This window comes from Poecilia reticulata, chromosome 6, assembly GCF_904066995.2.
Source record: "Poecilia reticulata chromosome 6, P_reticulata-male-v2, whole genome shotgun sequence".
Lineage (NCBI taxonomy): Eukaryota > Metazoa > Chordata > Actinopteri > Cyprinodontiformes > Poeciliidae > Poecilia > Poecilia reticulata.
Window position 1 is genome coordinate 11,751,342 of NC_088835.1, and position 13,199 is coordinate 11,764,540.

A 13,199-nucleotide genomic window follows, 5' to 3' on the forward strand; every position below is an offset into this window, starting at 1 on the left:
CTATTTCCTAAAATGTATTTTACTGACCCTACTTTTCTCCTTTTTGGGTGCATATATATTCAGTCAATATATATGCGTGAGACCCAAGTTTGATGTGAGCGACGATGTCTTCTCAATATTGGAACCCTTCTGTACCTTTGAAAATGTATTACCAGCTCCATTCTAATTTAGCCTACAAGAAAGCCAATGCATTTTATTTGGATAAACTTACAAAAGACCCCAAAGAAACAGATTTTAGACAAGTACTATTGAAAAAAAAAGAAAGCCCTGATATGTCTGATATGTCCCTCAGCCTTGCAGCCTGAGGGACATATCAGAAGGTCTTGGAGATCACCTAGCTGGAGAGACCCACCAGGAGGAGCTGGAGGTCAGCCGGATGGACAGACCTACCAGGAGGAATGGGAGCTCACCCAGCTGGAGAGACCCACCAGGAGCACCTGGAGGTCAGCCTTACAGTCAGATGGACCCACCAGGAGGTCTTGGAGGTCATCCAGCTTGAGAGACCCACCAGGAGGACCTGGGGGTCACTCAGCTGGACAAACCCACCAGGAGGACTGGGAGGTCAGCCTTACAGTCAGACGGACACGCCAGGAGGTCTTGGAGGTCACCTAGCTGGAGACACCCACCAGGAGGAGCTGGAGGTCAGCCGGATGGACAGACCCACCAGGAGGAATGGGAGCTCACCCAGCTGGAGAGACCCACCAGGAGGACCTGGAGGTCAGCCTTACAGTGAGACGTACCCACCAGGAGGTTTTGGAGGTCACCCAGCTTGAGAGACCCACCAGGAGGACCTGGGGGTCACTCAGTTGGACAAACCCACCAGCAGGACTGGGAGGTCAGCCTTACAGTCAGACGGACACGCCAGGAGGTCTTGGAGGTCACCTAGCTGGAGACACCCCCATGAGGACCAGGAGGTCACCCAGCTGGAGGACCTGGAGATCACCCAACTGATGAGACTCACAAGGAGGACAGGAGGTAACCTAGCTGGATGGACCCCCCAGGAGGACCTGGAGGTCACCCAGCTGGACCTGTTCAGCAGTAAGGCTGACCTCCAGATCCTCCTGGTGCTTTTTCTCCATTAGGTAAAGTTAATTCGTCATGTAAAATGTGCATATCTGTCACAAAATGAGACAGATATGCCCTTAAGTCTTTCATCAAAAGGACTAATGTCCTGTACTGACTAGAACATTCCACCTCTTGAAGGTGTCTGGTTCTGGACAGGACTTTTACTTATTCAATTTGCAGGAACCGGTTTTTCTCCAGGCGCTCTGGTTTTTCCCCAAAATCGTTCACTTTGGTTAAGTTATCTGGCCAATGTAAAATTTCTGTTCCTGCCATAGTGGCTTTTCTTTAGATCAGTTTTTCTTTAGCTGCTGCTTATTTAATTGTATTTAAATCTCTAAACTTTCTTGTATTTTATTTATTTTATTCAGATTCATTCTGTCTGTTCTTAGTTTTTATCCTCCTCATGTGATTTTACTTTCTAAGTAAAGTTTTTCACAGACACAATCACAAATCACTGTACAATAAAAAAATCAACCTTAAAACTTCACAAAGCAAAAACAAACACAAGAAACACAATAAAATCATGATGTAAAAAAACTTGAGAAAATTAAAAAGCTTTTAGTTGCTTTTGAAAAACCTCTACAGTCAACTCCAGACGAGATGACACATAAGCATGAACAATTTTCTCTAGGTCAACTCTGGAGACCATATATGTTATTTTAGCAATGTTTTTTAAGTAACCCTTTATTTGAAATGGTGTGCATAAGCAACCTTTTGTCAAAAGAGTCATTATTTACAGACAACATTCATAAACATTCATAAAGACTTCTCCATGTTCATAAAAATTGCTATGTCATATTTATGACAGCGTCATGTCAGTCTTATGCACACCCCTTACTGTTTCTTAAATGAAAGAGACAAAAGAAACACCAGGAGGACCTGGAGGTCACCCAGCTGGACCTGTTCAGCAGTAAGGCTGACCTCCTGATCCTCCTGGTGCTTTTTCTCCATTAGGTAAATTTAATTCGTCATGTCAAATGTGCATATCTGTCACAAAATGAGACAGATATGCCCTTAAGTCTTTCATCAAAAGGACTAATGTCCTGTACTAACTAGAACATAGCACCTCTTGAAGGTGTCTAGTTCTGGACAGGACCTTTACTTATTTAATCTGCAGGAACCGGTTTTTCTCCAGGCGCTCTGGTTTTTCCCAAAAATCGTTCACTTTGGTGAAGTTATCTGGCCAATGTAAAATTTCTGTTCCTGCCATAGTGGCTTTTCTTTAGATCAGTTTTTCTTTAGCTGCTGCTTATTTAATTGTATTTAAATCACTAAAATTTCTTAATTTATTATTCACTTTATTCAGATTCATTCTGTCTGCTTTGTCATATTTATGACTGTGTCATGTCAGTCTTATGCACACCCCTTACTGTTTCTTAAATAAAAGAAACAAGAACAGGAAACAGTCTTAATGTGAGACTCAAAACCAAATGGTGAGTCAAATGTGACACCCAGATTTTTTTTTCGCCTTTGATTTAGCTAGCGACCAGAAGGATGCAATTATCTGGCTGATATTTTGGTGCAAGTGACTCGGAGCAATAATCGTAGTTACTGTCTTGCTGGTATTCAGAACCACAGAGTTACTGTAAAAACAATTTTCCTTTAATTTTCCCCAACTTCCTGTCATCCACATTACCTCTTATTGTTATTTTGCCTTGTGCCTTATTGTAAGTTGTATCCTTTTATTTAAGATACCATTATGTAGCGTCCTGGTTGAAAAGATGGTCTCTTTAACTGATGGTTCACGTTTCTTTATTCAACTGCCTTTATACATGCACACACCGTAAGAGCTACAAACATACAAACAAAATACCATTAGCAACTCTTACTGGTTCCAACCTTTCACTTCAACCTATAAACCTCACTTTATATAATATCATTAAATTTACAATACATGCATTTAATTAACTGTAACATTTCTGTATGACAAATGAATTAAAACGTATTCTAACTGTTTCAACTGTTTGACAGTTAATCAAATATTAACAACATTTCATGTCGAAACATTTAAATCACGCTCAATAAATACAATTCAGTCATCAAAACACCCACCTTGTTCCCTCATCAACCAAGCGCTAGTTAATTGATTGTCTGGACCTTAATTGGACTATTCCCTAGTTATCTCCACTCAACCGTAACTCGTATCCTCGCTCACTCGTTGCACTATGTCCAAAACAGCCAACCGTCAGTTACTGTCAGAAGTTTGTGTAGTTCGCCTAGCAACCTTGTCTCTCCAAAAAACCCTCTTTAAATCAAAACATCGGTCAAATGGCAACAAACAACTCCCGGCCAAATGAGGAAACAACATCATAAAAAAAAGACAATAAAACAAACAAACAAAAAAAAAATATATATATATATACATATATATATATGCGTGTATGCATCAATTAAGTCATTTACACTCCCACCAAATCATTAGAACTTAACGAGTGGAGTGATAATGATTTCTTATAGTTAAACAGTCTCTAATAGTAGAACCAGTTTCTGCACTGGACGTTCCAATATAGAAGCCTAGCTGGAACATTGTCCTTTCTCCATCTTTCGTTCTCCAAAACGAATCTTCACTTTTCTTACAAGTCCGTCCTTATCAGTTACTGTGCTTATCACACGTGCTAATCTCCATTCATTACGAGGTAAGTCATCCATCTTCTCCATGACAACATCTCCGACCTTCAAGTTTCTTCTTGGAGTGTGCCATTTCTGCCTTGTTGCGATGTTGGATAGATACTCCCTTTTCCAACGTGACCAAAACTGCTCTGCTACATATTGCACCTGCCGCCACCTTTTCCGTGCATAAATGTCTTCTTTGACGAATTTACCTGGAGGAGGCAGAGCTACCTTTGACTTCATAGAGAGCAGGTGATTTGGAGTCAATGGATTGGGCTGCACAGTGGCGCAGTTGGTAGAGCTGTTGCCTTGCAGCAAGAAGGTTCTGGGTTCGATTCCCGGCCTGGGGTCTTTCTGCATGGAGTTTGCATGTTCTCCCTGTGCATGCGTGGGTTTTCTCCGGGTACTCCGGTTTCCTCCCACAGTCCAAAAACATGACTGTCAGGTTAATTGGCCTCTCCAAATTGCCCCTAGGTGTGAGTGTGTGTGTGCATGGTTGTGTGTCCTGTGTATCTCTGTGTTGCCCTGCGACAGACTGGCGACCTGTCCAGGGTGTACCCCGCCTCTCGCCCGAAACGTTGGCTGGAGATGGGCACCAGCACCCCTCCCGACCCCACTGAGGGAAAAAGGGTGCAAGAAAATGGATGGATGGATGGATGGATCGGGACTGTTTGGGTCACTGAGGTTATCCACTGTTAGAGGTCTGCTGTTCACAATCAACATTGCTTCATAAAAGAATGTCCTTAAAGATCCATCGTCCATCCTGCCTGATGAAAGTGAAGCTGTTGAGCGTAGAATATTTCGAACAGTTCTGATTTGTCTTTCCCATACGCCTCCAGTGTGGCTTGAATGAGGAGTGTGCATTTTGAAGTCACACTGCTTTTCGGCTAGAAATGTGGTAATGCGGCTAGAGTCCAGTTGTTTTAATGCTTTCTGCAGTATATTTTTAGCTCCAATGAAGTTGCTTCCTTGATTACACCTTATCTCGCTGACTGTTCCTCTTATGTCTATAAAACAATGGAGCGTGTTGATAAACGCATCTGTAGTCAAGTCGTCTAGCATTTCTATATGTATTGCTCTGCAACATAGACAAGTAAGAAGTAGTCCATAATGTTTATGCACCTTTCGAGCTTGTTTGGTTATAAAAGGACCAAAACAATCCATTCCACAGAATGTAAACGGTGGCGATGGCTCTAAACGTGTAGTTGGTAGATCAGACATTTTATGTTGTTCTATTCTATTCCTCTTCTGAGTCTACGACACTTTACACATTGTTGTGTAAACTTTACTACGGCTTTGTTGATGCCTGGAATCCAAATTCCATTTGATCTGATCTCATTAATTGTCAGTCCTTTCCCTTGATGTTGCACTTTATCGTGGAAATGAGCAATTAGCAGTTGAGTGACATGGTGACCTTTTGGAACTGTTATTGGATGTTTCATTGAGGTAGAGAAAGAAGCATCCTTTAACCTTCATCCCACCTTAAGGAGTCCATTACTATCAAGAAAAGTGTCAATTTGAAACAGTTTGTTTTTATGAGGAAGAGCTTTTCCATATTTCAGCATCCTTATTTCCTTTGCGTATTCTTTTTCTTGTACGTCTTTTAGAATAACACTTTGAGTGTTTTGCCTTTTTTGTACTGTGCTATGACTTGTTGTTTTATCTACTTTGGCACAACGAATCAGTCTAGCAATGGCTTGGGTGGCTTTGTACCAAGGAGAAAACTTTGTTAACTTGTCTGTCAAATCCTTTTTTTCTGTTTTGAAGGTGCTCAGTGCTTGTGCCTTTTTAACTTCTGTATCTCCAAGTGGCAAGTTTACCTCCATCTTTGCAGATGGAGGAATTTCTTTGTCCCACAGAAATTGTGGCCCTTTGAACCAGTCAGATGAAATGAGCTCACTTGCACTTGAGCCTTGGGAGGCAATATCTGCTGGGTTTTGTTCAGAAGAGACATATCTCCACTGCTGGGGTGTGCTGTTGAGGCTTATCCTTTGAACACGATTTGAAACAAAGGTATGAAAACGGCATGCCTCATTATTGATGTGGCCTAAAACTACTTTAGAGTCTGTCCAGAAATATTCATCAATCTGTGTCAATCCAAGCTCATCCTTTAATACGTTGCTGGCAGTAATGGAGATCACAATGGCTGTCAGTACGGGTCTGGGTATTGTTGTTACTTTAATAGGAGCAACTCTGGTCTTTGCTGTAACCAAAACACAATGAACCTTAGCATCTTCGTTTGTATATCTTAAATACGAACATTGACCATAACCATATGAACTGGCATCAGAAAAGTGATGCAGCTCTGTTTTTACTATTTGGCCAAAGTCTTTAGGAACATAACAGCGTGGTATTGTTGTTTTCTCCAAGTTCCTTAAGTCATCCTTCCATTTATTCCACATAGGCTTTAGTTCACTGGGAAGGGGATCGTCCCAGCTTGTACCTTGTTTGCATATCTCTTGAAGGACTCTTTTACCTGTGAGCACAAAGATGAAAGTTAGATTCATCTAACGGGTCTAACGACCCGTTATATGAATCCTAACGGGTCGTACAAAGATGCAACTATAGATAGAATGTCAAGCCTTGTATCAGGTTGGTTGTTGGGGCGAAAGCGAAACCGTAAAGTGTCTGAGTCAATGTGCCAGTGAATACCTAGTGCTCTTTCAAGTTTAGAGTCATTAAACGCTAGGTCACATGCTTGCTGTGGAGAAGCAAGTTCAGATAGTGGAATGCTTTCTAACACTGTTTTGTCATTACTTACAAACTTGTGGTGTCTGAGGCCACCTGAAGCACAAAGTGTCTGAGTTACCTGGATGAGCTCAATAGCATCCTTGATGCTTATAGTACTTGTTGCACCATCATCCACATAGAAATCTTTCATTATGAACTGAGGTGCAAGGGGAAACTGGGTCTTGTTTTCATTTGCAAGATGTTTTAGTCCATAATTTGCACATCCTGGTGAAGATGTGGCTCCAAAGAGATGTACCTTCATTCGAAACTCTTGGGGTTCAGTGTCTAAGTTGCCATTTTTCCACCATAAAAATCTTAAATAGTCTCCATCTGCTTCATGGACATGAAATTGATGGAACATTTTTTCAATGTCGCATAGTAATGCCACTTGATATCGTCGGAATCTCATTAGTACACCAATTAGATTATTCAGCAAATCTGGGCCTGACATCAAAAGATCATTGAGACTGTTACCTTTGTATTTTGATGAGGAGTCAAAGACTACTCTGAGTTTGTCTGGTTTTTGAGGATGATATATTCTGTGATGAGGAATATACCACTTTTCTCCTTCTTTTGCTTCATTGTGAATTTCCTCTGCCTGACCCTTCTTTATGACTTCGTCCATAAACTTTACACATTGTATCCTTGGTTTTTTGACAGTTTGTTTTTGAGGCTTTGAAGTCGTACAGTGGCCATTTTTTATTGTCTGGTAACAGAGGTCTTTCCTTAAATGGAAGTGGCATTTCATAATGTCCTTCATAGTTTTTATAAATGCCTTGCTCTAGTATATTCAGAAAGAGAATGTCATCTTGAGACACTGATTTGTTATCCTTGTTATCATCCTTAAAATCAGACTCGAGAACCTTGAGTGCATCAGCAGGAGTCATTAAAGGAAGCTCTTTGATTGTGACTCTGTGGCACATAGCACATATGGTAAAAGAGTCACTGTGAGATGATGTGGGGCCTACAATACTCCAGCCCAATGCTGTGCGGACAGCATAGGGTTAATCTGCATCACCTAATATGACCTGCCTTGGAGCTAATGCCTTGGAACGGTTGTAGCCAATTAACAGCCCAACTTCACATTCTAGCTGTGGGAGGATCTCATTCACTATTACCTTGAGATGATCCCATTGCCTTGCCGTTTCACAGGAAGGAATGTGAGAGTGGTTAACCGGTATACAGTCTTTAGTGTAAGCAGGAGGGAGTTCAATTATGTCTGAAGAGTTGTATCCTCTCACCTTGAGACCTGGGACATGCTCGCTTGGCACAACTGCATCCTTAACAAGCATTGTAGTAAGTTTTAACCTTATTGGGGTTGCCTTAGCTTTGAGATTGTTAGACACATCACGGTCAATAAACCGTGATGTGTCCAAGAGTGCATAAACAAGCCTTTATTCACCTGGTTGTTGCTCTGAAGAAACCCATACTGGTACAATCATAGAGATGCTTATACATTGTTCATTGGTTCTTGCATTGAGAAACAGGGTTGTTGCGGTCTGTTCCATGCTCATTTGAAATTGGCTTGTCTTTGATTTGTCGTCATAGTTAAAGTCATGCAGACAGGTAGGGTGTTTTTTCTTGCATATTTCACATACATGTCTGTAACGACAGTCCTTTGCTGGTTATTTTGGTGAAGTCTGTTAAGTGAAGAGCCTGAAATCACATAATTGGATTGCACACAATCTCAGCTTCAGTGGACATGAACTCAGTAAAGTGCCTTAAACTTAGAAACTTTCCATTTTCTTTCATGTACTGAGTAGCCTGACGATTCCACCTTGCAGCTGCCCAGTTCGGTAATTTTTGAACAAGTTTTTGATTTTCTTCACAATCGTTGAGAATGCTTAAACCCTCTATGTGTGGCATAGCTTCATGACATGTTTGAATGAAATCAGCAAATGCTCAATCCTATTGAGTCATTTGTTTGTATCTTTGGCCATTTTGCTAGTCTTTCACTGTACGCTTTCTGTACAATAAATGGATGTCCATACTTTGGTTGAGGCATTCCCACGCATCCTGATAGGCATCACTGTCGTTTCTGTAGAAGATGCCATCAAGCGTTTGTCGAGCTGAACCCCCTACATATTTCCTTAAGTGGTGTACCTTGTCTGCAGGTGATATGTTCTTTTTATCAATGAGTGCAGCAAATGAAGCTTTCCACTCAATGAACTCTATTGGATCGCCTGTGAACGTGGAGGGCTCGGGCACTGGCAGTCTGTTCATGGCAACACTGTCCTGTAATGCATGGGCTAAATAAAGGACATCTGCTTGTAGAGGTGAGGTGGACATAATGTTGGGGTTAGGGACCTGAATGGGAGCAGAAACTATAGAAGCCTTTTGAGTTGCTCTAGTACAATCAACATGAACACTGCTCTCGCTCCTTATCTCCTGGTCATAGGTTATTAATCTAGCTGGTGCTGCCTTTAACTACCTTTCAGCCTTTAATCTCTCTAACTCACGTTTTTGAGATTCTAACTCCTTTCTCTGTCTTTCTTCCAAAAGTTGAATCCTTTCTCTTTGTTTTTCTTCTTATAATAACACTTCATACTCTGCCTCCTTGGCTGCTAACTCTGCTGCAGCCTCTGCTCTCTTTACAGCTACTACTGACCTTGTAGAGTTTGAATTACTGGCAGCTGAGAGTTTACTTGAGTGTGGGATGGAAGAACTGTAAATGGATTGAGCATAGTCTGGATCAAGAAGTTCACATAGACGTGCCTTCACTTTCCCACTGTCATAGTCATCTATGTCTGAGTCTTTCATATGCAACTCTGATAATGTCATTGGTGACTGCTTCGCATGCATCTATAAGTCGCCTTGTGTCACTACAGGGAGAAATGATTTCCCTTATTTCTGTGTATAACTTTATGACATTATCTCTTTCCCTTTCTAAGATGTCCATGAGTGAAGCAATTTGACTGTTTGTTATGTCTCCTTTCAATTGTTCTCTTATTGTACGTACTTGCCTTTTCCATTGATCATAAACTTTGAGAAGACGTTTTTCCTTTTTGTGGGCTTCCTCCTCCTGATACGCTCACACTTTTTCTGTAGGCCTCCTTTGACGAACAGAGCTTTGAGCCTCCTCTTCTTCGTCGACCTGTAGGTCCTTGGTGTACTTTATTTCCTGTTCAGATGCTTCCATGCTTGATGCTGAGAGTGGGTTGAACGTCTTCTTAGCTCAGGGTGAAGCTCTTCTCAGCTTGGGTCAAGCTCTTACTGTCCGGAGGTACAAGCTCTTACTGTAGCGCCCCGGTTGAAAAGATGGTCTCTTTAACTGATGGTTCACGGTTCTTTATTCAACTGCCTTTATACATGAACACACCGTAAGAGCTACAAACATACAAACAAAATACCATTAGCAACTCTTAGTGGTTCCAACCTTTCACTTCAACCTATAAACCTCACTTTATATAATATCAATAAATTTATAATACATGCATTTAATTAACTGTTAAATGTCTGTATTACAAATGAATTAAAACGTATTCTAACCGTTTCAACTGTTTGACAGTTAATCAAATATTAACATTTCATGTCGAAACATTTAAATCACGCTCAATAAATACAATTCAGTCATCAAAACACCCACCTTGTTCCCTCATCAACCAAGCGCTAGTTAATTGATTGTCTGGACCTTAATTGGACTATTCCCTAGTTATCTCCACTCAACCGTAACTCATATCCTCGCTCACTCGTTGCACTATGTCCAAAACAGCCAACCGTCAGTTACTGTCTGTCATAATGGGTGTTGGTTGAGGTGAGGAGAAACGCTGAGACCCAGTTAAGATGATGAAATTATGAATTTAATGTCGCGTGTCGAGGTACAGAACAATGGGGAGCACAAGGAACACTGGGAAACAGACTGGTACACACGACGTTAGACGAGGATCCGACGAGGAACACAGACAACAGGTGGGACTAAATACACACAGGGGTAATCAAGGGAACGAGACACACCTGGGAAACAATCAAGGGGAAGACGCAGAGACATGACTCACAGGGAACAGGATCACACTGAAAAAAAACTCAAAAATAAACACACAGAAACACGGATCATGACACTGTCAGAAGTTTGTGTAGATCGCCTAGCAACCTTGTCTCTCCAAAAAACCCTCTTTAAATCAAAACATCGCTCAAAAGGCAACAAACAACTCCCAGCCAAATGAGGAAACATCATTAAAAAAAGACAATAAAGCAAAAAAAATAATAATAATATAAAAAATATATATATATATATATATATATATATATATGAAGTCAATAGTCATTTACACATTATTCTTTAATTTTGCCTGTGACATCCCAGATAGCACATGATGTTAAATCAACGTTGAAAAATAGTTAGAATCGTTGATTTTTGGTTGAAGTCGACAAATGATGGTGGATCAACCGTCAAACAACCATCCAATCAAACCGTTGAAACTGTGTCATTGAATCAACGTTGTTTTGTGGTTGAAATCTGATGACTGAAATGCCGAGGGCTGATTAATGGTTGATTTTTGGTTGAAGTCGACAAATGACGGTGGATCAACCCTCAAACAATCATCCACCTCTAGCTAAGTTACTAACGTTGAAACTGTCATTGAATCAATGTTGTTTTGTCGTTGAAATCTAATGACTGAAATGCATTTATCTGATCAACATTTCATGAATGTCAGCTGTTTTGCCGCACCCCTTCCCTTCTCCTCCTCCTCCTCGAGCTCTGGGTCAGAGCATTTTATTACTGAGCGGGGTTATCATGTTTTAAATGTTTTAAAGCACTGTAGAGGATAGTCGGTGCTGATTCCTTTCTGTACATTTTCTTACTTGTTCATAACAATTCTCACTGACTGTTTGCGTGGGATATATTGACACAAAAACATCTATCTACAACTTACTACAAGGAGTGGAGCGGTACACCCCCACCATTTACATGAGTGGGATGGCCCAACCACACAGCTGCTTCGCTGTTGGCTTGTTGGCAAAAGATGTTAATTCAATGTTGAATTATTATCACAAAGGTTGCATGTATGGTTGAGGTCAACAACTGACGGATCAACTATAAAACACTCTAAAAAGAAAATAGTTGAACCAACTTAATTGAATTGCTTCTGTAGGTAACAAGCAATTCAATTAAGTTTATCCAACTGAATTTATTAAATTTATCCAACTTAATTTATTAAGTTTAACCAATTCAATATATTATAATCATCCAACTCAATTTGTTAATTTATTTTTAACAAATTTATTAAGTATGTTTAAGAAAACAGATTTAGTTTACTTCAAAAATGGTAAATAAACTTACATAGCACTTTTACAGTCATTTTGACCACTGAAAGCACTTTACACTAGAGTCACATTCACACAATTATTTAATGCACATTTTGTAATGTATTTAATCAACTTATTTGGAAATATTTGTAGTTGATTGAAGATTAAACCAGCTATTTGATGGAAGTTTATTCTGTATAAATTATAATTTTTCCAACTACAGTATAAATCACCTTTTGCTCTATTGATCTGTCTCTGGTGTGTTAAATAAACCCTGATCCTCCCTGAGTTTTATCTTTAGGTTTTCTGATAAACAGCCTTTATTTTAAATATTGATTCCCTAATTTTAACATGAGTGCAGCATCATAAATCCTACACTAGACTGCAGCTTGATAAGTAAATGTAGTTGTATACATAAACATTACATTTTAATTTAACAGTGAGTGTACATGGAAAACTATATGGTTGTATTTGTTCTCAGACCTATAACCAGTATACTCTTTAATCTTTCAATGTCTTTCAGAACTTTTCAAATGTTTATCATATTTCTAACTGGCACCTTCCTCACTTTTATTTTTGTGTTTTTTAGCCATTGCTCTGCAGTTTGACCAAAAGCTGACTCTTGAGGACTGCAGTAAAACTGTCAAAAAGTGGCTTCATTACACGCCAGAATGAGAGGAAGACATCACAAGGAATCAAAGTGACGCCAACCAGAGTGAAACTGGGGTTACCACAACTTGTACTGTTTCCCTGGTTCATACAGTACAAAGCTTAACGTCATGGACTCTGTTCTTCTGTGGACAATAGACTGTTAATTCTGACAGTCAAATATTAGTCAAATATGTTTAAAGATCTGTCCCCCTTTTCTTAAATAAAATGTTGTCAAACATATGTTGTCTTTTTTAAACTTTTGTACACAGTTTACCCATTATCTGCCAATAATGTAGTGTTTAACACCAGTGAAGAAGCTTTTAGTGGTATGGTATGTAGACCTATCAATAAATATAAATGTACATAAATCCTTAGCTTTCATTCAATATGAAATCAACCTAAATCTGCATGTAAATCCACATTGAGATGAAGGTTGAATCAACATTGATAACTAACTGATTCAATGTAGAATAAACACAAATATGCATGCAGATTCACGTTCAGATGAAGGTTGAATCAACATTGACTCATAACTGACTCAATGTAAAAATCAACAGAAATATGTGTCCAGATCCACGTTCAGATGATGGTTGAATCAATGTTGATATGTCAGTTAAGGTTGAAACCCTAACGTTGATTCAACATACAAGTCACCGACCACTTTCAATGTTGTTTCAATGTCAGCGTTCAACGTTGATTCAATGTTTCTGGCTGACATTGATTCAATGTTGTTTCAATCATTCTGTGCTATCTGGGATTCTGCATATTTGCTCCCTCTGCAAACATTACACCCTGGGAGGGTCACCAATTCATCATAAGGCAACACAGACACAAAAGACAAAGAAAAATGCACACACTTGAACACAGTTTAGCGAGACCAATTAACCTGTCTAGAA

The 13,199-nt window shown here is 39.8% G+C and overlaps 1 long non-coding RNA gene across 1 annotated transcript; it reads left to right on the forward strand.

Annotated features, from left to right (window-relative positions):
- The first annotated feature begins 120 nt into the window (after nt 1–120).
- LOC145551947 (uncharacterized) lies at nt 121–12,543 on the forward strand. Its single transcript, XR_014087838.1, has 2 exons — nt 121–975; nt 12,242–12,543. It is a non-coding gene; the product is annotated as an uncharacterized LOC145551947 (long non-coding RNA).
- The last annotated feature ends 656 nt before the right edge of the window (nt 12,544–13,199 follow it).